General features: G+C 46.5%; 1 protein-coding gene across 2 annotated transcripts in view; it reads left to right on the top strand.

Annotated features, from left to right (window-relative positions):
- The first annotated feature begins 2,036 nt into the window (after nucleotides 1-2,036).
- Nucleotides 2,037-27,014, top strand: part of SERPINE2 (serpin family E member 2) — a 72,405-nt gene continuing 47,427 nt past the window's right edge. The window contains exon 1 of one of the 2 annotated variants that reach the window (XM_079924088.1): nucleotides 2,037-2,050. The gene's annotated coding sequence lies outside the window, so the exon portion shown is untranslated. Of the gene's footprint in view, nucleotides 2,051-2,491; nucleotides 2,695-27,014 lie in introns of those variants that run through there. The other variant, XM_079924089.1, reaches the window with a different exon arrangement.

The following is a 27,014-nucleotide window of genomic DNA, read 5'->3' as shown; positions in this document are numbered from 1 at the left end:
TGTCTTTTACAGATGAAGAATCTGGACCCTCATTATGCTCTAACTGGGAAAATAAAACATTCTTCCCCTTTAAAAAAAAGTTGGTTCCAATAAAACAAGAGACCAAAACCCTTTAACATAATCTTTGTTCATTTCTGGGCTTCCCTGGTGGCGCAGTGGTTAAGAATCCACCTGCCCATGCAGGGAACATGGGTTCGAGCCCTGGTCCGGGAAGATCCCACATGTCGCAGAGCAACTGAGCCCACGTGCTACAACTACTGAAGCCCATGTGCCCTAGAGCCCGTGCTCCACAACAAGAGAAGCCACTGCAACGAGAAGGCCGTGCAAGGCAACGAAGAGTAGCCCCCGCTCTCCATAGCTAGAGAAAGCCTGAGCGCAGCAACAAAGACCCAATGCAGCCAAAAATAAATAAATAAAATAAATAAATTTATAAAAATAATATTTGTTCATTTCTTTCAAAATTTTAGAGTAACTTTACTAAAAATTTGAAATGGCAAATAATTACCCAAGGTGTTTGAGACATGAATCAATGTATACATGTTGATATACTGATTGTGATATTACACAGTAGTCTTGCAAAATGCTACCCTTGGGGCAAACGGGACAAAGCATACAAGAGACCTCTCTGTGTTATTTCCTACACCTGCATGTGAACCTACAATTATCTCAATAAAAATGTTCAATTTTAAAAAGTGACAAAGATAGAAGTGGATGCAGGGAATCGGGCAGGCTTTCATAACCTGGCTTCACCCACTTCTTGGTTCTATAATAGTTTGTTTCTCCACTAGTCCCCTGAATGACTCCCTTCCAGCTGAAAGACGCTGGTCCTAGCTTCTCAAACACACCAAGCTCAATCCCACCTCTGGGCTTTCTCCTGTAGCTTCTCCCATCCCCACCTCATTCTTCCCAGCTCCAGCTTGCCTTCCCAGATGAGACCAAATGATAACACTGTCCCTGGAGCAGTCCTTACCATGTTAACAGTCACTTGGCACTTGTCCACAAATATTTCTTGAGCAAAGACTATAGGTGGAGTGTTGGCTCCAGGCACCAGGAACCGGGTGAGTTAGAAACCACATTCAACTGGTTTCTATTCCTTCCTTTCTGGGAGCATACATTCTAATGAGGAAGTGTGGAAAAAACTAGTCAAGAAACAAGTTAAAAAAAAAAACCAAATCATGCTGAGGACCATGAAGAACGTCATGGGTTGGAGAAAGGCGGGTGACTTTAGCTCAAGTGACCAGGAAAGGGTTTCTAGAGAGGGTGACCTTTGAGTTGTTGACCTGAAGTAAAAGGAAGCAGTCATCAGGAAGATGGTGGGGAGAAACAAAGCATTTCAGGCAGAGGCAACAACAGGAAAAAGGATTTTTATCCTGCCTGTAACTGAATATGAATACTGGGCATGAGTGTAAAGCAATGAAGTGGGTTTTCTTTTTGTGGACTGTGCTTCCTTTTAATTTTAGGGCCAAAACTCCCATAGCATGTTTCCCTATATGAGAGGCTGTGAATACCCTTCCAAGATTCCAAGTTGCTCTAATGAGTAGATGCAAGCTTAATTCAAGGCTGTGTCTTAGGAGATTTACCATATTTCTTTCTCACAGTCGGGGCCGTGGGCCTGCTGGTGAGGGTTCTGCACTGTCTAAGGGCAACATAAATTATGCCATTAAAGTTGGGTACCTACAAAACTAAGCTGATGCAAAGGCGGGCCGCATGCGGGAGATCTGGGTCATACAGCTGGGAGCAGGACGGTAATTTGCCGCCGGCCTCTGGGGTCTGTGCTTCTCTGCGGCGCACGAGGTCCCATCGGCTGTAGTAACCGGTTGGGAAGGGCCGGATTCCCAGGTCTCTGCGGGGTACCTCACGCTGTCACCGCAACCAGGAATCCAGTTTTCTGGATCCCCTGGTCTGCCTTTTGCCTAAGGCGACCAGCTGCGGCTCCTCTGTTCGCGAGGCCGGGAGAAGTCGGCTCTGGGGCACCCGGCGAAGAGGTTCGAGGGGTGATCTGTCCCTCCCCGGTCGCGACCTGGCACCGTTATCCCCATCACCCGGACCGGTAGGCACTGTCCCGGGGCGTCCCCCTGTTTCTCCCGGGGAGGGGGGCAGCCCAGACGACCAGCCCTGCGTCCCAGGGAGGCGCCGCGAGCCCTTGGGTCCCTCCCCCTCCCAAACCTCCCCCCCCCGCCCCCCCCCCCCCCCCCCGCCTCCGAGCCCGGCGACCCACGTGCAGCTCAGGCCGGGCTGGTGCCGCAACTCGGGGTCGGCGCGTCTCCCGGCTCTTCTAGGCGCAGCCCCGGGACGGGGACCCGCGGGGGGCGGCCTCGGCGGGACGGCGGCGGGAGCGGGGGCGCCCCGGAGTGCGGGCGCGGGGACGCGGCAGCCGCTGGCACACAAAGGAGGCGGCGGGAAGGCGGGGCGGGGCGGGGCGGGGGCGGGGGCGGCAGGAAGGGGCGGGGGCCGCGCGCGCCGCGATAAAGCCCCCGCCGCCGGGGCCGGCCCGCTGGCTCAGTGGGGCTGCCGGGCTGCTCGGGTTGCGAGGCGTGTGCAGGCGTCGCCGCCTCTTTCCTCCGCTGCCCCTCCTCGCCGCCGCCGCCGCCGCCGCTCTTCCTCCTCCGACTCCCCCGCCCCACCGACACCCGGCTCCGGCTCGGGCCGCGCCGCGCTCCGCGGCCGCCACCTGGGGATCCCGAGCGAGGGGCGGTGAGTACGGGCTGCGCTCCCCGCGGCCGATCCCGGGCGCCCGGGGCGGGAGGGGCGCAGCAGGCGCTGCCCGCCGCGCCGGGGACGGTCCCGGGGCTCGGCGCGCCGCCGGCTCCGCGCGGCGATCTTGCGCCGGGCCGGGAGGCTGCGGGGCCAGCGGGGCCGGGGGCGCCGGTGTCGAGGAGGAGGAACTTTCTCAGCCTCCCCCGGCCAGGCTGCCTCGGTCAAAGCTGCGTGCGCGCCCCGCACCCGTGCCCGGCCCGCGGGGAGCCCGAATAGGACCCGGGCGGGGCACGGAGGGGCCGCGCCGGCGGGCCAGGTGTCCGCGCGGCCGGGAGTCCTGGGGCCAGCGTGTCTGCTGCTGCCGCCGGTCCAGCCTAGCGGGCGCCCGTGACCCTGAACCTGGGATACCCAGGTACTCGCGGGCGTCCCCTACCCCGTACTTTGCGTGTGCGCCGCCTGTTCGCGAAAGACAAACGGACTCCTACTTGTTACCGCTGCCTGAGCGGGCTGGGGGTAACCGGTGATTTGGGGGAGAGCCTTTAAATTGGCTTCTGGCAACCGATGTAAGCCCATGGAGCTGATCTTTGCCATTTTCATCGTCTGTAGAAATGGGAATTGCAATGCTGATCAGTGCCTACAGGTAAGGTGAAAGTACTCAGAAATTCTGGGCGGAATTAGGTGTTTAATTTGCCTACAAACTGAGTGCGGAGGGAAGACTTCTATTACATAAGACAGCACTCCACCTTCAGGTATTATGGAAGATGCTATTGAAGGTTTTAGTGTTTTAATGAGCGAAAAATAGTCTTCGTGTGTGTCTCTCTTGAGAAATCTCGAATGCTGCTGTGTCTTGCTTTGACTACTTCGCAGGGAACGTTTTTATATTTATATTATTTATATTTAGCATCAACATAAAAAGCTGTTTGAAGGTTTGACTTCCTCTTTCAAGCCAGGAAGCAGTTTGCTCCTCTGAACTGTTCAGGAACAATTTACGTGATAATTTTATGCTTCGGAGATTTTATATCGGAAAGTTGAACACAGATAACTGGGGAAAAAATGTAAGCATTGCTAATTTGTATATCTAAAGCACACTTCAAAAATTGAAGATACTTTCAATGCTGACTGCATATCTAAATCAGTAATTATGTACTGTTTGCCGTATTTCAGCAAAAAATTTTCTTCAGCTGTGCAAATGAAGGTGTTAGCCTAAATCATCGAAGGCTTCTCTCAACCCCAAGTTTTGATACTTTCTTAAAATCATGTTCAAAAATATTGTACAGTGCAGGGCAATTACTGAAGGTCATCAAGATGTCGCCTATCTCTTATTCTTTAAAAAAAATGAATCTATGCAGAAAATTTCTGCCTCCCATGAATTCACATAGTAGTGTAATTTGAAAAGGACAGAAATGATTCAATCTCCAAAGGACAGTAATTTTCAGTTCCACATGAGTGATTAAATACTAGTCAGAGATTGTTTGAGGTGGCAGAGTGGGAAATGAGTGGTGACCTAGCCGGGTCCCAGCTACACTTCTCTGTGGCCGTTCTCGGCCAGCTAGTCACTCTCCCACAGCATGGGAGACTTTGGCCCGTGGGCTTTCTCTCCTCCCCTAGTCCCACAGTCCATGTAGGGGCTGCTTCCGATTCCTGCTTCCTTAACCATCTCGACTCCAGTGACCCCCACCCACTCCAGCTACTGGGTCCTCTACATCCAAGTCTTGCCCTCACCCAGAGACGCTCAGCTTCTGAAATCAGCACCTCAGTGTCTCTGCACCACAGGCTCCTTCCTTCCAGGTTGCAAACTGGTACTCCCATGGCAACTCTTCTTGAACACAAGAGATCTGTTCCCTTCCCTCCTTCCAGTTTGGCAGGTGCCTTTCATGGCCCACTCTAATGAGAAAGTAGGGGTCACCAGTTTGAAGTCTCCCCACGTCCTACCCCATTTCCTTCCTACAGATTTTTCCAGATTTACCCACATCCAAGAAATCTTCTTAAGCATCTGTTGTGTCCAGGCACTTTGCTAGGCCCTGGTGTATGGTAAATATAGCCGGTCGCTGTTCTCTTGAAACAGTCTTTCCTGTGGCAGCAAACAGACACAAAGAAACCTAACTATGCTCTAATAAAATAAGAATAAGGCAGAATAATAGAAGAGAAATCAAGTTGGGGCAGGGGCTTAGAGAAGGTTAGAGAGAAGACTTTCCTGTGGCAGTGCCTCATGTCTCCCAGTGAACTCTTTTCTTTTTTAACAGTTTTTAAAATGCCATAACCTCCCTTGTCAATGCATCCCCAGCTCACCTACAGCCGCCACCTGTCTCCCAGGCTTCTTAAATGAGTTAACACTTCCCCAGGCTTCCCTTTTTTCCTAACTCTCTGCAAGCTGGCCAGAGACTCCCCAAAGTAGGAGAAGACCCCACAACTCCTGCATGAGTGGTCCTGCGCACGCGTCCTAGACCTCTCTGCAGCATCGGATACGGATCTTTCCTCTTTTTCTGATGGATGCTTTTCTCCTTCCCTAGTTGCCACCTCCTCCTGGTTTGCCTTCTGCCACCCTGGCACCTCCACTACCTCCTGGGGTGACCCAGGGCTCTGTTCTTACCCCTCTTCAGCTTCATGCAGAATGTTTGGGATACCACATTCCCACAGCTTCCACTTTCACCAGTACGAAGTGAGTCCCAGATTGGTACCTGCAGCTAGTTACCTAAAGTCTATGCCCTTTAGGCAGAAAAACCCACAGTAAGTCGAAAACTGATTTTAGTTCCCATCACCCACTCCGTACCTGTTTCAGCCTTGACCAAAATTTATCCTTTTTTTTTTTTTTTTTTTTTTTTTTTTGCTGGTGACTCGGCTGTTTACCAAGGTGCTAAAGCAGGAACCTCCCTCCCAGGGACGCTGGGCTCCTCCAGCAACCGCCTGCCGCCCGCATCCAGTCACCGAGTCCTTCTCGTGCTGTGAAATCCCATAAACCTCTGCTCTAGTCACCATGGCCCTGCCCTGCTTTAGAGCCCAGAAGTGGCAAAATGGTGGCCGGTGTGCCAATTCCAGCTGGCAGATGTGTTGCTGGCTTGAACACAAGTATACAAAGATCGTGTGAATATTTGGAAATGTTACGATATCACTTGGATTTATAGCTCCTCTTAAAAACCAGGAGGCCTGGAACAGGAGGCCTACGTTCCCACGTGGCAGCGCTTGGCTGGCACGGAGCTCCCAGTGCCTGGCCATGCTGGAGGCTGCTTGCTCTCCGCTTCCTCTTGCACCCGTGGTCCCCATTTACAGCAGCTTCCTAGCTCCCGTGGGCTTCCAACCATAGGCTGGGGGACCGTCAACAGCCCGGGAATGCTGAGTGGCTGACTGCACCGTTTCCTGCCTGGTCTGTTGCACTAGCTTTGCACCCCTTTCAAACCATCATCCACATTGCTTCTGGGGCTACTTACCTCAGGGCCCTCAAATCCGAATCTGCTTGTGTCCCTCCTGATAAAAACTCAGTGCCTCCCTCTTGCCTTGGGGACAGACCCCGACTCTGAAGGAGTAGCTGTGTTGTGTCACAAGCTAGGTATCTCAGATAGAAAGGTGAGCTTTCTATTGACTTTTTAAGGTGATGTACCTGCATTTCTCAAAATGCTTTTGAACCTCTATAAGGAGGGTCGCTAATATGTAATTCCAGTGTTATCTCACCCTTACTGAGATGCAGTCTCTGCTGTTTATAAACCGTTTCCACAGGCCTCACCACCTTCCCACTGCCTCATAACCACTCTGGAAGGAGACGGGGCAGGGTTGATTCCACATCCCAAGGCACGGGCTGCCCCAGAAGACCTCAGCCCTTGGAACATGGCGGAGCCCATTTCACATGGTGCCCAGAGTCATACAGTATGTCCCCAAGGTCACTCAGCTGCCTTTGGGCAGTCCTGTCCCAGAAGTCCTCAGCGCTCAGCCAGGGAACTTTCCACAGTGCCCTGCTCTCCTCCCTAGCAACTCCCCAGACTGCCGGCCATTTGTAATGACAGAGTCCAAGCTTTCTTCAACCCTCTCCCGCCTCCCTGCCTTGTACCCTCCCGCAAACTTTGTTCTCTTGCAAAACTGAACTCCCTGCAGACTCCTCACACCATGGCGGTGCCCTTACTCCCCGCCTTGGCTCCTACGGGACCTCTGCCTGGAATTCTCTTTCTCCATCTTCTGCATTCATTGTCTGGCCAACTTCCCCTTTTTCAAGACTCATGTCTAGTATCACCTGTTCCAAAAAGCCTTTCCTGAAGACCAGTATCTCCCAGTCCCCTGTGGCACACGTGTGGTGTGTGCACACACATGTACATCCTACCAAGTGGATGCCTCTCTGACGGCGGTTACTGTGTCATAGCAACATACTCTACCCACCAGATTCTTAGTGCCGTGAAGCCGTGCCTGTGTTCTGGTTTCATTCGTACCAGCAGTGGTGCGTGACCCAAAGGCATTAATGGCTGTTGAACTAGACCATATTCATAGTTTTCATAAGTTTGCTGCACACTTTATGAAAGAGAGCTTGTCTTTGGGGCTTAAAGAGGAGCTCTCCTCCCAGACCTCTACCCCTGGTGCCGGATACTTCTGCATTTAATATATATCTTCACATTAAAAAAAAAAATCTTTGATCAACCATGTCTTCTAAAAGACAGAACATTACCTAGAAAAAAGCAGAAGTCTAATACAGAAGTGCTTCTGTGTCTGTGTTCACTTCAGTTACCCTCATCCGAACCCTCTTTGGCTTCATTCTGTCTTCCTTGAAGTCCACCGGCTGTACTTCGTATTTCACAGTTTATACAAGGTAGGAGAATACCTTCTGATTTATTTCCATTAACCTTCTCGGTAAGGGTGATACAGGCCCTCTTGCTGACCCTTGTTTTTCGTTTTGTTTTGTTTTTCAGTTTTTACCGGGGCAGTTTTTTGGCTGTCTTAAGCCGGGTTTGGTGGAAAGAGCCCTGGGTTGGGAGAGGGTCTGGGCTATGCCACAAACGATTTACATAGTTGACTATCTAGAACTTAATTTCCTTGCCTGTACAATGGGCGTGTTGAAATAGTGATCTCAAAGCTGCCTTATTTAAAGAAACAATTTAACTTCTTGGCTTATTTTCCTTTCTGATCCGGCTTTCTCATAAATATCAGGCCTAGGGGAAATTTTTTCTTAAATGCATTGTTTTATGTTTATCTACATGAAATTCTTCTCTTTCATTTTCCCTCTCTTTTAAACCTAAGAAATATATATTCAGTTTGGTTCTTCAGGACTTATAAATAGCATTGAGGCCCAACATGAAGATTTATTTAGTTTGTATTCCCACTTGGAGGCATTTATAAAAATGTTAAATAGATTGGGTCCCATATACTTGGATCTTCTTTGCAAACCACTGTTTCCAACCATAAATGTGCCCGTCTTCTCTTTCCAAAACCATCTTTCCTCATGAGTAGATCGCACGCCTGATCTAAAAATCAATATTGGGTTTTAAAAAAATACCCTTAGGTATGAAATGGAGTGAAATGCAATAAACTACATCTTTAGGTTATTTCTTTTCTATAAGTTCACAGTTTGTCTAAGAACACTGAAAGACTAGGCCAATTTTATTTCTCTTTTGAGAAATGCTACCTTTCACCCAATGGGACAAGTCAATTTACACAGTAAATGATTCTCCCCTTATTCTGCTGTTAGGTTTCTAGGGCTGGATGGAAGCCCAGCCCAGAGAAGTTGGCGTTCCTTCTGCGACTCTTTTTGTGCATGGGGATGGCCACGGAGCCCAAGCAATCCTCTATTTGTCATTCCATTCATGCGTCTGGACAAACATTTCATCTCCACTTCACCCTTGAATTCCTTCAAAGGTTGGGGTGGACACCCTAATTCAAGATCAGATGAGGAATACCCCATGCTCCTGCTTCAGTCTGACCTCAGACTTTGCCCTTTGTCTCAGAAGATAATTGGAGAATTGGAATCCACTGTGCCTTTCTATTTTTATCAGTTAATTCTTGGGAGAAAGATAATGTGGAGGGGTCTTCATATAAAACAGAAAAACTCTGATGAAAAGGCAGAAAGGATTTCTTCTAGGGACTGCAAATCTTGGTGAATGTACTTTGTTTCGTTTTTGTGATGCCTTCCCGCACCTTGCAGCAGTGAGAAGTCCGGTAACCTGGGGAATTTCTAAGAACATACTAAAAACAGCATCAGTACTTTCTCCCCCTTCCCTTCCCCGCTCCATTTAGTGCCAACTAATACAGCTATAGAAAAATTAACTACTTGTTTTGGGGCTAAGTTTTTATGGACCAAATCTTGAAAGTGGGTGTGGGTATGCGGGAGAGTTTAACCCCAAATACGAAGCCCACTGGAAAATGTATGTGGTGACTGCAAATGAAAATAGATTTTTCTTTCTTTCTTTTGAGAAAATGCTATATAGATAATGGCAGTGTTCGCATCCTCTACTAAAGAGGTTTTTTCTTTTTTTAACTGGGGAATCCACTTAAGAAGAAATTATTTTTATTGAGGATTTGGTCATTGATTGGATTATATGAGCTTTAACTACCGTCTTATCTTTTGGTTATAAGGGCAGAAACCCCAATCAAAATAACTGACTCAGAAACACGGAGAGCATGGGGGGAACTACTGGCTTATGCTGCCGCGCCCGAGCCATGGCGGAGGTGCTTTGGCCTTGGAGGTGACTGGAACTAGAGACTCGGGGCCTTGGGCCTCTTTTCTCTCCCTCCATGTCTCTTGTCTCCGGACCATGACATGACTGCAGGCACCTTCAGGCTTATCTCCCTACAGCCTTAGGATCAAAGAGGAAAGATGAGCTTCCTGTCAGTTCCAGTGGGAAAAATCGTATGGAGGCGCTCTGATTGGCTCAGGTTGGGTCATGTGTCTTTCCCTGGACCAATGGCTGTGGTCAGGGGAATGGGTTGCTATGACTGGCCAGATTCGGAGTCACAGGTTCAAGCCTTCCGTCAGGGGAGGAGGGAGTACTGAGAGGGTGTGCTGGACAGGCAAGTTAGCTCAACTGTCATTAGTATTTGTTTGCAGTTGACAGAGGCACTGTGCTATCTCCTCCAGCCTCATGTTTGCTTGTTGGACAGATGCTAATATTCCCACTCGGACAGTTGTGAAGAAGAATGTGGAGCTGCCCAGGTGTCCATGGTTATTCATACAGCCTGTACGTGTCAATGCCAGAGCCTGCACCCAGGTCTGTAAATGTGTGCGCTGTGAGCTGGTACCATGAGCTGTCAGAGATTTACGACTCGTCAATATTTATAACCTCTCGAAAGGAAATTCCTGTCAAACAACGGGCCTCCTTTCAAGAGACCAGCTTCTCACTTTGCTGTATGATCTGCTTCAGTAAGACAACCAAAACAGAGATGGAAACAGACTAATATTTGTGTGTTATGATTGAAGTAATGTTTTTATGCCTTTTGGCCCCTGGGCCCAGTTGTTCCTTAGATACTTGTTTTTTTCCTGGGTCTCAGATGCTAAAATTAGTACTGACCTTTGGATTGAAAAGGTAGAGTACATATACCCAGAGTCCAGGGGAATAACTTAGGCTGAGCTGGATAAAACTCAACCGAAGAACAAGTGTGACATGATTTTTAAAAGATGTCTAATTGAACTCCACAAATGTGTGGAGACTTAGCATAAAACATGGAGGTTTAACTTTTCTTTTTATTGTTTTTTTAATTTGTTATTTTTTGCAGTATGCGGGCCTCTCACTGTTGTGGCCTCCCCCGTTGCGGAGCACAGGCTCCGGACGCGCGGGCTCAGCAGCCATGGCTCACGGGCCCAGCCGCTCCGCGGCATGTGGGATCCTCCCAGACCGGGGCACGAACCCGTGTCCCCTGCATCGGCAGGCGGACTCTCAACCACTGCACCACCAGGGAAGCCCCTATAGTTTTTTTTACATTTAACTTTATTTCAAAGTTTGTCACATCAAATGGTACGTGCTCTCTTCCTCCCCCTCTTCCTTAGTCTAGTGTAGTAATTAAGAGTATGGAGGATGTAGAGACCGACGGGCTTTGGCCTGAATCTAGATTATATCGGTTACTAGTTGGAGGCCAGAAGGCCATAGCCAATTGCCTAGACTTCTCCAAGCCTCAGTTTCACCATCTGTGAGTTGGGCGTGAAGGGAACCACATCTTAAGTGTTGTGAGGGTGCCGTGGAGAGTATGCTTTAGGTGCTGAGCACAGGGACTAGAATGGAGCTGACTTCCAGGGCACGAGGTGGCAGTGGGGTTCCAGGCAAACATTTAACTCCTCTGGGACTGGTGTTTTCATTGCGCCTTTGACCTGAAGAATGAGCGGCTTGCTCTCTGTGTTTGCATACCTAGTTGCCAGACCCCTTTTCTGTAAAACTCTCAGTGGGTAGCACTCCCAGGGATCAGCTGGTCATCTGTCCTTTCCACAGGCTTCCAGCTCCTCCAGTACTGGCCATGGAGCAAAGGATGGCTGATGCCAGAAGTAAACTCCCTTTTACTCCACCTCATGAGGAAATGTAAGCAGCAGTGTTACCAGAAGTTCCTTCTAGAGGCACATTGCAGGCTAGCCCTGTCAGGCTGGGCGCTGTGTTTGTTTGTTTTGTTTTTTTGGTAGTTATGAAGAATGACTAAATTGTCTGTGCAGTAGGAAAAATAATCTATTTAGGTTTTTGCAGATGTAGCATCCAGAGTCTTCTCTTTTTGTTCTCATTTTTCCGATTGAGAAAAAGTCATTCTGCTGTATCCAGTGATGTCCATATACCTAGAAATAACCATTTTAACCACACACTGAATGTATTTAAAACACATTTAATTATTCCTTCAATATACAGAAGAGTTCTATGAATTATGGATTAACCACTGCCAACATCGTTAGATAGGAAATGTATTTTCTGCTGCCATTAGTATGATTTTTTTAGGCTTTTACTGGCAGATATCCATATGGGACTTTATACAGCACTCAGTGTATGCCCACACGTGAATTATTGCTCAGACAATGGGATGGGAGATGACAGGGAGAGTCTATGTGATGGCTTAATTATAAAGAGAGCTTTCTTTCTAAAGGTGTGGATTTTCTTTTTGAAATTAATTTACTTGATAGACTCATATCATCTCTTGCCAAACCTGCGTTCATTTCTAGCAACTTGGAGGATTGGCCAGAGATGCCCAAGTATCCGTAGTGAACCTGTTCTTGCGCAGCAAGGTGGTAAATCATGACTGTCAAAGTGCTAATCATACTAAGGTGAATGAATTCAGCAATTACTGAAAACAGAGTTGTTCCATGCCTGTGTATCACTTATTGGTGTCAAATTTCTTTGAGAACAATATAGTTTTTATGTATACAATGGCAAAAATGTGCTTTTCTCTTACTCTCTACCGTGTGTTCTCGTTATGTGTGTGTCTTATCCACCCCACTAGGAAACCGCCAGGACTTTGTGGTCTCTCTTACTCCTCTGGGCTCCTTTCACAGTACCTGACACAGAGGAGCCCAAAAGACGCCTGAAAGGGGAGAATGAAGCGCAAGATCATTGGATCATCAGGGTGTCAAGGGCTGTGAGGCACATTTTATACATGATCTTGTTGAATCTAAACAGCCCTTGTAAGGTAGAAATTAGTCCTAGTTTACAGGTGAGAAAACTGAGATTCAGGTGTGTGGAGTACCCTTCTGAGATTCCCACCCATGGGGATGTTCTCTCCAGGGCTGGGTGTCTTGCAGAGGAGAGTTTTGATTCTGAAACATTTTTTTCAGGGAATGACTGAGGCCAAACAGTGGTGATGGAGCAACAGTGCAGGGAACCACAGACCATTGCTGGTTGGAGAATGACTTGGGGAGTCAGATGGACCTGGGTTTAAATGACTATTCTATGCTTAGTAGTTTTGTGTCTGCAAAATACTACCCGCCCCCAGTGTGCTCCATTTCCAAAGCTAGAGAATGGAGGTGTTGAGGATGCAGCTTCCTTGCAGAGAGAGATAGTATTGTTCCTGTCTTACACACAGGGAAATAGGAAGTATCATGAATTAGGTCACTTGACAAGCCTGAGGTCATTCTGTAGATGAGGAACTCGGAGGCTCCATGAGGGTCAGGAACATGGGCAAGTGATGGACTGTGTCCAGGTCTCAATTTCCTCCCATGTGAATTGAGGGCTTTGATGCCTGGCTTGCCAGGAGCCCGAGAGCATCAGCCATGCGGATGCGAAAGCCCTTTACACATAGGAGTTTCTTAAATGTCAGTCACTGGGTCAGGGCTGTGACTTCGGTCACTTGGCAAGGTCAGGGCTGTGGCCGAGTGAGGATTCACCTCTCTGTTCCTATCACTTGTCACCTCTCCAGACGCAAGTCTAGGTACAGTTTGGTAACAGACCGCCATGACCTGTCACTCACCCCTGGTTAGCCCCCAGAGTACCCCCACTGACCTGGGGACTGTTACCACTCATTCCTTAGGGCCACTGGCTGGTTCATGTCTCCCTTTCTCTTTGTTGTTCACACCCATGTTCTCAAAGAGGATTATTCCCCGAGAGAAAAAGGGTTTCCCAACGCTTACTCTTGATGAATCTGCCCCGCACAGGACTTCAAAGGAGCACGAGGTGGCAGATCTGGTGTATTTGGGTGGCATGCAGTGTGAGAGCTACTTTTTGAGCGCTTACTCGGTGATAGGTGCTCTGCGAGACAAGAAGTAGCCACAAAATAGGTTGACCTTTGAGGATCTTCTCTATGTAGGTAGAAAAGGCATATCCATGAGACTTTAGCAATTGAAGATAGTCTAGAACAGTGGTGCACCGTAGTGGGGTGGCAGCAGGGGCATTCGGGGGAAGCACTGTCTGTAGAGGATTTAAATGTAATAGTGAAGTTACCTCAGGCTTGGTTTGCTTTTTATTATCACTGTGTGCCATGGTGATAAACTATTTCTCCCCTGGACCAGACCATCACCCTGCCCCTCACTACTGTTCTGGGTCACTTATCCACTGCTGTGTAATGAGTGCCATGGATGAGATGCTCAGGATGTCCCACTGGACTGGTCGGTGTGTGCTGAGTTGTTGGTGTGAAGGGACTCTAGGAGCGCCGTGTGTGGCCCTGGTGACCGGAGCGGCCACTGGTGCCAGCCCAAAGCCACGGCCGTGCACTGCCTCCCTAAATCCACTTGGCAGCCCTGAAAGGCTGGAGGCCCAAGGTCGTTCTATGGGTGAGGGACCCGGAGCCTCCGTGAGGGTCAGGAATGCAGGCAAGTGATGGACGGTGTCCAGTTCTTGATTTCCTCCCGCGTGAAATGAGGGCTGTGATGCCCACTTTCTAGGAGCCTGGGAAGCTCAGCCTTGCTGATGCTAAAGCCCTTTGCACACAGGAGTTTCTTAAATGTCAGTCGCTACTAATCACGTGTGTTCGTGTTCGCGCGCAGGGGTGTGTGTGTGTGTGTGTGTGTGTGTGTGTGCAGAGGTAAGTCTGTGCACAATGTGAAGCGTTGGCTCGTAGCTAATAAGCACAAATGTCCAGACAGCCCTCGGGGGTAATGCAGTCCTTTCTTTTTCTTTCATGTTACTCTCCATGAAAACCGTTTTGATCTAAATTGTGTAGAATTGCTATTTACTGATTTGTATCAATAATAATGAATTGGCCGGTTAGTCTCTCATGTGGTCTCTATGACTAAAGATGTGGAGATAACTTCTCCATGGGGGAGAAATCAGATCTCATAAAAAATATGACAGCTTTGGAAAGTGTGAAACATTACTTGCATGGAACTTCTACTTTCATTAAATACTCAAGACTACAAGACACGGAGTGTCCAGAGCTGCAGTAAGGCCCGCTCTCTTCCGAGTCAGGCACGCACACTGAATTGGTGCCTGAGAGATGCCTTAATGAGTCACTGAAAAGCACTAAAATGGTGGAATTTTGTCTGTGAAAATGAGAGTGTCCTAGTTTAAAAACCGTGTACATGAATATGAAGTGAAAAATTTATCTGAAATTGTCCCTCAGAGAAAGAGAGATTTGCTAGATATTAGGGTCCATTTTACAAAGATCCTGATATGTTTTTGGTCAGAGTTCACCAAAAGCACTGGATGGACGAGACGCATGAGAACACATGGGGAAGGCGTATTAGCCTGAAATCCCCTGTATCAATTCTTATTGTGAATGCTTTTAGCGACTGCATGATGAAAAAGGGTTTTTTAAAAAAAAGGCAGAGAAGATGGCAGAAGAATAAGTGGAGATCACCTTCCTGCCCACAAATACATCAGAAATACATTTACACGTGGAACTGCTCCTATAGAACACCTACTGAACGCTGGCAGAAGATCTCAGACCTCCCAAAAGGCAAGAAACTCCCTACGTACCTGGGTAGGGCAAAAGAAAAAAGAATAAACAGAGAAAAGAAAACGGACGGATCCTGCACCAGTGGGAGGGAGCTGTGAAGGAGGAAAGGTTTCCACACACTAGGAAGCCCTTTCGCGGGCGGAGACTGCGGGTGGCGGAGAGGGAAAGCTTCGGAGCCGCGGAGGAGAGCGCAGCCACAGGGGTGCGGAGGGCAAGGCGGAGAGATTCCCGCACGGAGGATCAGTGCCGACCGGCACTCACCAGCCCGAGAGGCTTGTCTGCTCACCCGCCAGGGCGGGCAGGGCTGGGAGCTGAGGCTCGGGCTTCAGTCGGAGCGCAGGGAGAGGACTGGGGTTGGCGGCGTGAACACAGCCTGAAGGGGTTAGTGTGCCACGGCTAGCCGGGAAGAAGTCTGGGAAAACTCTGGAGGTGCCGAAGAGGCAAGAAACATTTTCTTGCCTCTTTGTTTCTTGGTGCGCGAGGAGAGGGGATTCAGACCGCCGCTTAAAGGAGCTCCAGAGACAGACGCGACCCACGACCATCAGCGCAGACCCCAGACACGGGCATGAGACGCTAAGGCTGCTGCTGCTGCCACCAAGAAGCCTGTGTGCGAGCACAGGTCACTATCCACACCCCTCTACTGGGGAGCCTGTGCAGCCCGCCACTGCCAGGGTCCCAGGATCCAGGGACAACTTCCCCGGGAGAACGCACGGTGCGCCTTAGGCTGGTGCAATGTCACGCCGGCCTCTGCCGCCGTAGGCTCGCCCCGCACTCCGTGCCCCTCCCTCCCCCCGGCCTGAGTGAACCAGAGCCCCCGAAGCAGCTGCTCCTTTAACCCCGTCCTGTCTGAGCGAAGAACAGACGCCCTCAGGCAACCTACACGCAGATGCGGGGCCAAATCCAAAGCTGAGCCCCTGGGAGCTGTGAGAACAAAGAAGAGAAAGGGAAATCTCTCCCAGCAGCCTCAGAAGCAGCGGATTAAATCTCCACAATCAACTTGATGTACCTGCATCTGTGGAATACCTGAATAGACAACGAATCATCCCAAATTGAGGAAGTAGACTTTGGGAGCAACTATATATATTTTTTTCCCTTTTCCTCTTTTTGTGAGTGTGTATGTGTATGCTTCTGTGTGTGATTTTGTCTGTATAGCTTTGCTTTTACCATTTGTCCTAGGGTTCTGTCTGTCCGTTATTTTTGTTTGTTTGTTTTGTTTTGTTTTGTTTTGGTATAGTTTTAGCGCTTGTTATTGGTGGATTTGTCTTTTGGTTTGGTTGCTCTCTTCCTTTCCGTTTTTTAAATTACTTTTTAAATTTTTAACAATTATTTTTACTTTAATAACTTTATTTTATTTTATTTTTTCTTTCTTTCTTTCTTTTTTTTCTCCCTTTTATTCTGAGCCATGTGGATGACAGGGTCTTGGTGTTCTGACTGGGCATCAGGCCTCTGCCTCTGAGGTGGAAGAGCCAAGTTCAGTACATTGGTCGACCACAGACCTCCCAGCTCCATGTAATATGAAATGGTGTAAATCTCCCAGAGATCTCCATCTCAACGCCAAGACCCAGCTCCACTCAACTACCAGCAAGCTACAGTGCTGGACACCCTATGCCAAACAACTAGGAAGACAGGAACACAACCCCACCCATTAGCAGAGAGGCTGCCTAAAATCATAATAAGGCCACAGACACCTGAAAACACACCACCAGACGTGGACCTGCCCACCAGAAAGACAAGATCCAGCCTCATCCACCAGAACACAGGCACTAGTCCCCTCCACCAGGAAGCCTACACAACCCACAGAACCAACCTTAGCCACTGGAGACAGACACCAAAAACAACAGGAACTATGAATCTGCAGCCTGCAAAAAGGAGACCCCAAACACAGTAAGTTAAGCAAAATGAGAAGACACAGAAGCACAGCAGATGAAGGAGCAAGGTAAAAACCCACCAGACCAAACAAATTAAGAAGAAATAGGCAGTCTACCTGAAAAAGATTTCAGAATAATGATAGTAAAGATGATCCAAAATCTTGGAAATAGAATGGAGAAAATACAAGAAACATTAAACTAGGACCTAGAAGAACTAAAGAGCAAAGAAACAATGATGAACAACACAATAAATGAAATTAAAAATTCTCTAGAAGGAATCAGTAGCAGAATAACGGAGGGAGAAGAACGGATAAGTGACCTGGAAGATAAAATAATGGAAATAACTACCATAGAGCAGAATAAAGAAAAAAGAATGAAAAGAATTGAGGACAGTCTCAGAAACCTCTGGGACAATATTAAACGCACCAACCTTAGAATTATAGGGGTCCCAGAAGCAGAAGAGAAAAAAAAAGGGACTGAGAAAATATTAGAAGATATTGTAGTTGAAAACTTCCCTAATATGGGAAAGGAAATAGTTAATCAAGTCCAGGAAGTGCAGAGAGCCCCATACAGAATAAATCCAAGGAGAAACACGCCAAGGCACATATTGATCAAACTATCAAAAATTAAATACAAAGAAAAGATATTAAAAGCAGCAAGGGAGAAATAACATACAACAGAAACCCCATTAGGTTAATAGCTGATCTTTCAGCAGAAACTCTGCAAGCCAGAAGGGAGTGGCAAGACATATTTGAAGTGATGAAAGGGAAAAATCTACAACCAAGATTACTCTACCCAGCAAGGATCTCATTCAGATTCTATAGACAAATTAAAACCTTTACAGATAAGCAAAAGCTAAGAGAATTCAGCGCCACCAAACCAGCTTTACAACAAATGCTAAAGGAACTTCTCTAGGCAAGAAACACAAGAGAAGAAAAAGACCTATGATAACAAACCCAAAACAATTAAGAAAATGGTACTTTGAACATACACATCGATAATTACCTTAAATGTAAATGGATTAAATGCTGCAACCAAAAGACATAGACTGGCTGAATGGATACAAAAACAAAACCCGTATATATGCTGTCTACAAGAGACCCACTTCAGACCTAGGGACACATACAGACTGAAAATGAGTGGATGGAAAAAGATATTCCATGCAAATGGAAATCAAAAGAATGCTGGAGGGCTTCCCTGGTGGCGCAGTGGTTGAGAGTCCACCTGCCAATGCAGGGGACATGGGTTCGTGCCCTGGTCCAGGAAGATCCCACATGCTGTGGAGCAGCTAGGCCCATGAGCCATGGCTGCTGAGCCTGCGCATCTGGAGCCTGTGCTCCACAATGGGAGAGGCCACAACAGTGAGAGGCCTGTGTACCTCAAAAAAAAAAAAAAAAAAAAGAAAGCTGGAGTAGCAATACTCATATCAGACAAAATAGACTTTAAAACAAAGACTATTACAGGAACCAAAGAAGGGCACTATATAATGATAAAGGGATCAAATCCAAGAAGAAGATATAACAATTGTAAATATTTATGCACCCAACATAGGAGCACCTCAATACATATGGCAAATGCTAACAGCCATAAGAGGGGAAATCGACAGTAAAACAATCATACTAGGGGACTTTAACACCCCACCTTCACCAATGGACAGATCATCCAAAATGAAAATAAATAAGGAAACACAAGCTTTAAATGATACATTATACAAGATGTACTTAATTGATATTTATAGGACATTCCATCCAAAAACAACAGAATACACTTTCTTCTCAAGTGCTCATGGAACATTCTCCAGGATAGATCATATCTTGGGTCACAAATCAAGCCTTGGTAAATTTAAGAAAATTGAAATTGTATCAAGTATCTTTTCCGACCACAACGCTATGAGACTAGATATCAATTACAGGAAAAGATCTGTAAAAAATACAAACACATGGAGGCTAAACAATACACTACTTAATAACCAAGAGATCACTGAAGAAATCAAAGAGGAAATCTAAAAATACCTAGAAACAAATGACAGTGAAAACACGATGACCCAAAACCTATGGAATGCAGCAAAAGCAGTTCTAAGAGGGAAGTTTATAGCAACACAATCCTACATTAAGAAACAAGAAACAGGCTTCCCTGGTGGCGCAGTGGTTGAGAGTCCGCCTGCCGTTGCAGGGGACATGGATTTGTGCTCTGCAACGGGAGAGGCCACAACAGTGAGAGGCCTGCGTACCCCCCACCAAAAAATAAGAAACAAGAAACATCTCAAACAACCTAACCTTACACCCAAAGCAATTAGAGAAAGAAGAACAAAAAAACCCCAAAGTTAGCAGAATGAAAGAAATCATAAAGATCAGATCAGAAATAAATGAAAAAGGAATGAAGGAAACAATAGCAAAGATCAATAAAACTAAAAGCTGTTTTTTTGAGAAGATAAACAAAATTGATAAACCATTAGCCAGACTCATCAAGAAAAAAAGAGAGAAGACTCAAATCAGTAGAATTAGAAATGAAAAAGAAGTAACAACTGACACTGCAGAAATATGAAGGATCATGAGAGATTACTAGAAGCAACTATATGCCAATGAAATGGACAACCTAGAAGAAATGGACAAATTCTTAGAAAAGCACAACCTTCTGAGACTGAACCAGGAAGAAATAGAAAATATAAACAGACCAATCACAAGTACTGAAATGGAAACTGTGATTAAAAACCTTCCAACAAACAAAAGCCCAGGACCAGATGGCTTCACAGGAGAATTCTATCAAACATTTAGAACAGAGCTAACACCTATCCTTCTCAAACTCTTCCAAAATATAGCAGAGGACTGTAGCCTGTGCTATAGATGGGAGTGACTGTATGACTGAAATGCAGACTGGATGACTGAAACACTCCCAAACTCATTCTCCGAGGCCACCATAACCCTGATACCAAAAAGAGACAAAGATGTCACAAAGAAAGAAAACTACAGGCCAATATCACTGATGAACATAGATGCAAAAATCCTCAACAAAATACTAGCAAACAGAATCCAACAGCACATTAAAAGGATTATAACACCATGATCAAGTGGGGTTTATCCCAGGAATGCAAGGATTCTTCAATATACGAAAATCAATCAATGTAATACACCACATTAACAAATTGAAGAGTAAAAACCATATGATCATCTCAATAGATGCAGAAAAAGCTTTTGACAAAATTCAACACTCATTTATGATAAAAACCCTCCAGAAAGTAGGCATAGAGGGAACTTACCTCAACATAATAAAGGCCATATATGACAAATCCACAGCCAACATCGTCCTCAATGGTGAAAAACTGAAACCATTTCCACTTAGATCAGGAGCAACACAAGGTTGCCCGCTCTCGCCACTGTTATTCAACATAGTTTTGGAAGTTTTAGCCACAGCAATCAAAGAAGAAAAAGGAATCCAAATTGGAAAAGAAGAAGTAAAGCTGTCACTGTTTGCAGATGACATGATACTATACATAGAGAATCCTAACGATGCTACCAGAAAACTGCTAGAGCTAATCAATGAATCTCGTAAAGTAGCAGGATACAAAGTTAATGCACAGAAATCTCTTGCATTCCTATACACGAATGATGAAAAATCTGAAAGTGAAATTAGGGAAACACACCCATTTACCATTGCAACAAAAAGAATAAAATACCTAGGAATAAACCTACCTAAGGAGGTAAAAGACCTGTATGCAGAAAACTATAAGACACTGATGAAAGAAATTAAAAATGATACAAACAGATGGAGAGATATACTGTGTTCCTGAATTGGAGGAATCAACATTGTGAAAATGACTATATTACCTAAAGCAATCTACAGATTCAGTGTAATCCCTTTCAAACTACCACTGGCATTTTTCATAGAACTAGAACAAAAAATTTCACAATTTGTATGGAAACACAAAAGACCCCGAATATCCAAAGCAATCTTGAGAAAGAAAAACAGAGCTGGAGGAATCAGGCTCCCTGACTTCAGACCATACTACAAAGCTACAGTAATCAAGAGAGTATGGTACTGGCACAAAAAACGAAGTATAGATCAATGGAGCAGATTAGAAAGCCCAGAGATAAACCCACACACATATGGTCACCTTATTTTTGATGAAGGAGGCAAGAATATACAATGGAGAAAAGACTGCCTCTTCAATAAGTGGTGCTGGGAAAACTGGACAGCTACATGTAAAAGAATGAAATTAGGACACTCCCTAACACCATACACAAAAATAAACTCAAAATGGATTAAAGACCTAAATATAAGGCCAGACACTATAAAACTCTTAGAGGAAAACATAGGCAGCACACTCTATGACGTAAATCACAGCAAGATCCTTTTTGACCCACCTCCTAGAGAAATGGAAATAAAAACAAAAATAAACAAATGGGACCTAATGAAACTTCAAAGCTTTTGCACAGCAAAGGAAACCATAAACAAGACAAAAATACAACCCTCAGAATGGAGAAAATATTTGCAAACCAAGCAACTGACAAAGGATTAATCTCCAAAATCTACAAGCAGCTTGTGCAGCTCAATATCAAAAAAATAAACAACCCAATCCAAAAATGGGCAGAAGACCTAAATAGACATTTCTCCAAAGAAGATATACAGATTGCTAACAAACACATGAAAGGATGCTCGCATCACTAATCATTAGAGAAATGCCAATCAAAACTACAATGAGGTATCACCTCACACCAGTCAGAATGGCCATCATGAAAAAATCTACAAACAATAAATGCTGGAGAGGGTGTGGATAAAAGGGAACCCTCTTGCACTGTTGGTGGGAATGTCAATTGATACAGCCACTATGGAGCACAGTATGGAGGTTCTTTAAAAAAGTAAAAATAGGGCTTCCCTGGTGGCACAGTGGTTGAGAATCTGCCTGCTAATGCAGGGGACATGGGTTCGAGCCCTGGTCTGGGAGGATCCCACATGCTGCGGAGCAACTAGGCCTGTGAGCCACAACTACTGAGCGCGCGCGTCTGGAGCCTGTGCTCCGCAACAAGAGAGGCCGCGATAGTGAGAGGCCCGTGCACACCATTTTAAAGCAATTATACTCCAATAAAGATGTTAAAAAAAAAAAAAGGCAGAGAAATCGAATACAGACTTAGTCATTACTGCACAGGTCATGACTTCACAGTCGCCAAATGTTGAATGTTGTATTAGTTAAGGTCATGCTAGTTGCCGTAACAAATAAACGCAAACGTGTACCGTGGTTCAAACATGATGGAAGGTTATTCTCCATTTGCATAAAGCCCCACATGGGTGTGTCACTTTCCTGGTGCGGACCTGGTGGTTCAGTGACCCAGCCTCCTTCCGTCGTGTGGCTCCACTTCATTTAACGTGTGGGTTCCCAGGGCATGATGCTTGTCAGCAAGAAGCTGGTGGAAGCAGAAAGGTCATGGCAGAATGCGCATGGCAGGTCTTGATGGGCCAGGCCTGAGGGCAGCATACATCACTTCCACTCCCGTTTCACTGACGGCATTTCAGTCATACAGTCATATAGCACAGGCTACAGTCCTATCTTTAGAAGAAGAGGAAATGGGTTTGCTGAGTAGGTAGCTATTCTGTCAGATGAAATTTTATCAAAACCACAAAGGGTCATTTTAAAATGGAACACAGTAATACGCTGTGGGGATCGCAGATATATTTTTTACCTATGAGAGCCACTGTGCTGATGCTCTGTGAAGGGCTTCTTATGGCTTAGGATAGACTTTTCCATGGCACTGCCACACGTAGATTTGGAAAGCGCGGTGTCACAGGCAACTTGGAAGAAAAGTGGATAATGTGCTCGGGGAAATCGTTAGACAACACAAAAAGCGATGACAGGCATGTAGAAGATGTCTGGGGAAAATGCTGAACTAAATTGCTTCACAGAAGGTGGCAATGGAAAGAAAGGTTCTATTTCTAGAGTCACATAATATACGTGCTTTCACGTGTTAGTCATAAAGTTTACTTAGTCCTGTGGACCAAACCTTGGGTGGGCTGGGGAGGAGGTGTCAGGATCTTCTTTTTGGGAAGAGGGCTGTCGTTTTGGGGAGATACCATATATTCAAGCACATATTAGAACGTAAAAAATAAAGACTTTCATGATGGAAGAAGGGGCGCCTCTTGCAGCTTGGGAGAGGGTCGTCAGGTGTGCTCAGAGCACCATTCTGCAACCGGGAGCAGAAGGCGAGGCAAAGCTGGGGGATGGGATCAACGCCAATCCTGAGCTCTGACGGGGGGTGGCGGGGTGAGGTAGGTGAAAGAAGACCCGGAAGGATAGGACAAAGGGGGAGGCAGTTGACAGCGTGACGGGCGCATCTCTGCCCTCTCTCTGGAAGAAGCCTCTGGCAACATCCGTCGCGCCGAGGTGGGCATATCCACGTGGTCCTCGCCTCTTTCTTGCTGTGTGAGGCAGATGCCTCAACCTCTCTGCATTTCTGTTACCTCAACGGTATCCCGAGCGGCTCACGTGAGATTTAGTAAGACGCTGTGCTCACAGGGCTGTACACACAGGAAGAGTTTTAGAAACAGCCTCCCGTCTCCTGTGCAGAGACTCTCCGGCTCCACTGTTGGTGAGCATTGTCTCCATAACTGGCCCTGAGAAAAGGGGGAGGCATTCTCCCCCTGCAAACTGTGGCTTCATGACAAAGAGAAGCTCAGCCTCCTATCCCGAAGGATTCCTCAGTGCAGTGCCTTATAGCAGAGGTTAGGCAACGGTGAGAACTTTCATTGTCATTGTTTTTTTTTTTTTTTTTGTATATCTGGTATTGATTCTTCTTTTCCTTTAATTTTATTGGAGTATAGTTGATTTACAGTGCTGTACACCTGAAACTAAAAACTAACGCAACGTTGTAAGTCATTGATTTTTAATTCCTGAAATCCTTTTTCTACCTGAGCTTTGTATAAAGGCCGTTCCTATGAGGAAGAGTTCTGTGGGACCTGAGAGTTGTCATATCGCTTCTCAGGACAGTGTTTCATGTGTGTACCTTCTGAGGTGCAGAATGGGGGAGAGGGGTAATCACTGATTTGACAGATGAGGAAGCTGAGACACAGAGCAGGGATTTATGCTACACAGGCAGGCCTAGGGCTAGACAATCCTATTCCACCATCGTTTCAAAGTGGACACAAGTTAGAGCAACTCCCCTCCCCCTACCAGATCCCTTCGGAAGGCACCAGCGGAGACCTCAGTGAGAAAAATCAAGTCAGGCTAAAGGAAGAACCTTGGTATTTGAGTAACTAAAGCCAAATTTGGAATTGTGCTTCCCATAACTTCAGGTGGTTTCTAAGCTTTGCAGAACTTTGCTGGTTAGATGGTTGCTTGCTGGGAAAAGAAAAACCAAAAACAACAACAACAAAAACATGGAAGTAGAGAGTGGTCATCTTAAATATTCCTTTGGGATTTTATTTGTTTACAAACTCATCTCGCTGTCCTTTTGGGAGATATTCTCTGGGCCACAGAAGTTTGAATGGGTCAAGTCTAGGAGTGTTTGTATTCCTTTTAAATCCATTGCTTTAAAAGTCACTTGGAGCATTGAAAACCTCAGTTCCTAGTGTGAAAACTTAGGCATGGTTGAGGCTCACCAAGCAATGTTGACCTAAGTGTGCAGAGCACTTGGTGACAACGCTTGACTGTACATTGTACAGCAGGGGATGCACGTTGAACTTCCTCCTGGGTGCTTTAACTCATGCATTATATGTGCAGTATTTTCAATTAGCTGCAGAAAAAAGTACCTTCGGTGTGGGTCTATTTTTACAGCTGGGAATTGCCCTGAAAACACAACTATTTCATACATGTGAGATTTATTTAAATGACTCACGGGGCATTTGCAGTTTAACCAATAATTGAAAATATTATTGCAGTGTGGCAGATAAAAGTAGGAAGTCATTTTGCATTCCTCCAAGCTCAATAGGCTTATGTTAGTCCAAGGGGCGGGCAGTGGACAGCGGGTGAGAGCAGTGTTGAGATTCGATCCTTCCCATTTCATTCCCGGGCTACACCATGGAAAGAAAGAGACCGCCTGGCCTAAGGATGCTGTGAGAGGGTGTTCTCAGCAAGGACCCAAAGCACTAAGGTGTTCTCTTGTCTCTCTCTCCTGTTTTCACGTACCAGACACAGATGGAAGGTCCGATCATATGTGAGGAGCCCCATCCTTCCCCTGATTCTTCGCCGACTACCTGTTTCTTCCCTACCATGCTTTTGCCCCCTGTTTCACATCAGCTGTCACCCAACTCACCAAGGCAGAAAGTTAGCTTGAGACTCTCAGGATGGACCAACCAGCCCCTCCGTGGTGGTTCATAAACATTACCAAGGATTTGGGATACGTGTTCCCGCTGAAAGGATGTTGTAAATGGTAGTTAGGTAACGCTGTATTAAAATGCATTCTTGCTCGTGTGATTCAGTCAAAGCATGGGTTACTTAGGCATTCTGTGGGCAGAATTCAAATCCTAACCACCAATTTTTAATTTTTCTCTGGGTCAACAGTTCTTAGCCAGGGGCTATCCCCCTCTTTCCCAGGAACGTTTGTCAATGCCTGCAGACATTTGGTTGTCACACTGGGTGAGTGGTGCTACTGGCATGTAATGGGGAGGCCAGAGATACAGCTAAACATCTCGCAATACACAGGGCAGCCGCTACAACACAGAGCTATCCAGTCCCAAATGTCAATAGTGCCAAGCTGTGAAAGCTTGCTCTAGAAAAAAAGAAATATCTTCCCCAAAGACTTTTCGATCCAACCTGCCTGTAAGATGGTGGCTTCTGCAATCGACATTAGTACGTGAGGTGAATTCAGGTGCTCGCCAAAGGGCTGGCTTCTTCATCGATGCCCTGGTTACATAGAGAATCCCTTGGTATCCCTTGTGCCACGCTGGACACTGGGGAAGCTTGGTGAACAGAACAGAAAATGTCCCGCCCCATCCCCAGTCAGAAGGAGCAGGATTATGGAGGCTGGAGGTGGGAAAGAGCCTGGCAGCTTCTACAAACGGCCAGGGGGAGAGTGTATCTGTCAAAGGAAGCCAAATCCGAGCAGGCTGGCCAGGTCGTAGGCTGTGGGAGGGTAAGAGTTCAGGGAAGCCACTGCAGGTTTGATGCAGGTCTTGGTGCCAGAAGTCAAGGTCAGCCTTCCGTATCAGCAAGGTCACTGGGCAGTGCAGACGGTGGGTTCAGTGCAGGAGACTGATGTCTTCTTCCAGGAATGTCGGTGGCTTGCTTAGCATAAAGAAGGTAGAGAGAGTAGACCATTCAGGAACCGTCTCAGGGGTGGAGAGATAGAGCTTGTTGATGGTTCAGTGGGGTCGGGGAGAGGCTGGAGGATGACTCCCAGACTTTCTGCTTAGATTCTTGAGTGGGTGGGGAGCCGCACTTACGGGGAGGTAGGTCCTGGAGGAACAGCAAGTTTAGGGAGGAGGAATACTCTTTCCTCCCATTACAGAATTTCTATGAAAACCGATAAGGGCCCTTCTCCATCTTTCTACCCAATGTTTCTTTTGAAAAGAAGCATTGGGCTTTAGAGTCAGCTCTGTTAGCTAAAATCTAAGATATTTCTCCTGGATTACCTCTTCTCTCCAGTTCCCATCATAATTGGCTTTCCAATGTAGCTCAGAGTTATTTCTAAATGGCTTCCTTGGGCAATCATCAGGCATTTTCTCTGTGAGATATCCTCTCCATCTAAGCAAATTAAACAGTAATGAGACTCTGCACACCATCCAGGCTTCTGAGATATAGCTTGTCTGGCTTTGCCACACTAAAACTTTTTAAAAATTGTGATAGTCTAATCCTGCCCTATTCCATTTTCAGCTGGTAGGAAACACTTTTCCTTGTTCATGAGTCTGGCAGTCTCGGAAGAAGCACCAGGAAATCATCAGAGCCTGATGCCCGTTTCCTGGGTTCCTCAGTAACCATTGGTCCTTTCCTGACGCCAACGCCGGGGCCATTCAAGGAGGCTGCATGGGGCCCAGCTGCTGCCTCGGGAGGACAAGGCCACTCAGGTCACCTTCCCTGAGGACTTGTGACCAGAGGTGAAACTCTGATAAAGTCACATGGTAGACCCTTGAAGCCCACCTGCAGCAGAAACATGAAGGAAATGGGCCACAGTTGAAAAAAGACCACAAGTAAATAGAAAAGGCAGCTTAAAAATTCCCTTTGACTTTCAGAAATTGGAATTTGGGGAAATTTTGCCTCTG

This window comes from Stenella coeruleoalba (genome assembly GCF_951394435.1).
Source record: "Stenella coeruleoalba genome assembly, chromosome: 6".
Taxonomy (NCBI): Eukaryota; Metazoa; Chordata; class Mammalia; order Artiodactyla; family Delphinidae; genus Stenella; species Stenella coeruleoalba.
Note: the sequence above shows the minus strand (reverse complement) of the source record. Positions and strands in the feature narration are given on the sequence as shown.